Source organism: Cyprinodon variegatus, unplaced genomic scaffold (genome assembly GCF_000732505.1).
Source record: "Cyprinodon variegatus isolate N-32 unplaced genomic scaffold, C_variegatus-1.0 Scaffold353, whole genome shotgun sequence".
NCBI lineage: Eukaryota > Metazoa > Chordata > Actinopteri > Cyprinodontiformes > Cyprinodontidae > Cyprinodon > Cyprinodon variegatus.
This window is the reverse complement of record NW_015150806.1, coordinates 98744-101284: the sequence shown is the minus strand read 5'-3', so window position 1 is coordinate 101284 and position 2541 is coordinate 98744.

The following is a 2541-nucleotide window of genomic DNA, read 5'->3' as shown; positions in this document are numbered from 1 at the left end:
GTCAGCAGACAGCAAGAAGCCTCCCAGATCTCCAGATGCATTTGAGATATCAAAAAAGTACTCCAGAGTGTTGTTCAGCATTGGGGTGAGTAGAAAATGAAGGCTAATCATGTTTTGGGTGTACTATTCCTTTAATGTTGAAACCTGGTTTTGATTTTGTCATTTTTATCCTCACTGTATGTAACCAAGCCTTATCAAGAACATAGTGCATCTAATATCACAAGGTCATCTTTGCTGAATGCGCCATTTTTTAAAACATGGTTTTGTCAAGTGTAATGCTTTTGAAAGGTTAACAATGAATATGATAAAAGCTACTGACAAGTATCAAAAACCAATCAAAATGTAGGAAAGTCAATGTTTTAAATTATACATATATATGTTATGTATTATCCTAGACAAAGTCTCAATGTTTATGTTTATGAATTTGCTTTTTATATTACATCTTTGCACTACGGTAGTTAGGAGCTGACAAACTAGTGACTATAGATCGCCATTTTGCTTGAATGTTACTGCAGTATGTTAGGCCTACAGCATTAACACACATACACAGAGTAATAAAATACTATTTATAAACTTAACTAAGTAAACTAAACTTATCTGCAATGACTAGAAATTGGCAGATTTTCACTTGATAAGCCATGACTGGCACCCAGCCGGTCATTATGAAGATGTTTGATGATTGTTGAGTTTTTAACGAATAAACACGCATCTTTCTCCTGTACTTGGCCCATCTTTCTTTTGGTCATGGTACCCAAAAGAGTGGGACAAATCAACCACACAACAGAGGTAAGAAGAGATATTGGCTTTCTCATTTCACAAGAATGCAGGTACGGACTCATGTTCCTGCCAAGTACATTCTTGACAAGAACATAGGAAAGTTTGGGCTCCAGGAGCACAGGAGAATGCAGAATGAATCTGTGTCAATTGGAACAGAAACATACTAGGGACATCATCACAGGCTTGGCTCGTCTGCAGCTGCATTTCCCCTCCTGTTATTAATAGTCTCTAGATGATTATAGGTCATTACTTTTTTCATTTAGTGGGGGAATAATGATTAACACAGTTAGATAAACAAAAATCAAATGAACATTTTACCAGATAAAACAAAAAATAAAAACGCCATCAAAGGCTGTGTACATTACACATGGCTATGCGGAGTGAGGGCTGCTGCAGACAGGCTAAGGTTAGCCCTGGTTGCGGTTAGCCTCGGAGCTTTGCTGGTTGCCATGGTCTTCTCAACATCTGAACTTTTTTTTTTACGTGAAGCTCTAAATAAGTATATGGGCCATATAGTGACTCGTAAAAGTATAATGTTCTTGCCCTAAATGATCCTAAAATGTACCCTTGTAGAATGACAACAGAAAAGGTAACTCTTAACTTAATACTCTGAGCTCTTTGAGCCTACCCTCGAAGCTGCTGCTGCTGCTGCTGCAGCAGTGCATCCTGGGACATCTGTCAGTCTGGAGAACACACAAGTCTGCACCAATGCATGCTCGGTAAAGAGGGAGGGACGAGATCAACATCCGAGGATTTTGTCCTTTCTCAGTCTTGTTTTCTTGTGATTTGGAACAGTCCTAAAGCTGAGGCTGATGGCGTTTCACAAGCACATGACAATGTACAAGTACACATATTGAGAGATGGCCATTGTTCTGTAGCTCCCACAGTAGCTGCAAGAAATCATTGTGGGCACACCAGAACCGGGACGAGGCAACCAGACATGCCCCTACTCTGGAGTTAAGGAACCACATCGATAGAAGTGACAGCCTGCCAGTTTGCTCAGGAGGATAACGGAGAAGCACAGCAGTAGATCAGAGAATTCTGTAGGACAAACAGAGAACTGAAGGGAAGGGAGAGGCTGTGGCTAGCCTTGGCCAGTTAGAGAGGCTAACTGCAGAAGATCAAAAGAGGCAATAGATCAGATAAGTCCACTGGACAGTAGTTGACATTTGTGATACTTTCTCATCTCCTAATTTTCATATTTAATAATACATCAATGTACCAGCAACAACAGTATTGAAGAATTTATGGATTTGATGCTGTGATCGGTAGATAACATTTTTGGTGATCCCAAAATCCTGATCGGTGCATCTCTAAACAAACTTCGTCATCTCTTGACAAGAATGGTGATGCAAACATCGGAGAAGCCTTTTTTTTTTGTCAATTACTGCCTCCATATTCTTAGAGAGAGAAAAGCAGTGGGGGCAGTGTTTCATGTCGCTGCAGTCTGACCATTACAGGGTTTCCGAGGGTCATTAAAAATCATTAAGTCATTTAATTATTATTTTTCAAATCAAGGCCTTAATTGGCATTAAAATCCATTAAATGTGATTATCATGGCATTTAAAATGTTTGATTAAAAAAAAAAAAAGGTTATAAAAATAATTTTGTCAGATATATCATATCGCAATTAATTTGTGCGGAACTGCTTGCGCTTCATAATAAAGCTGTATGTTTGGAAAAAGTTTGAAGCGGAGAAAAAGCTAGAGAATGAAAATATGCACTTTTCAACAAAGGTGGCCGGAAAACAAGGAATTCGGGACA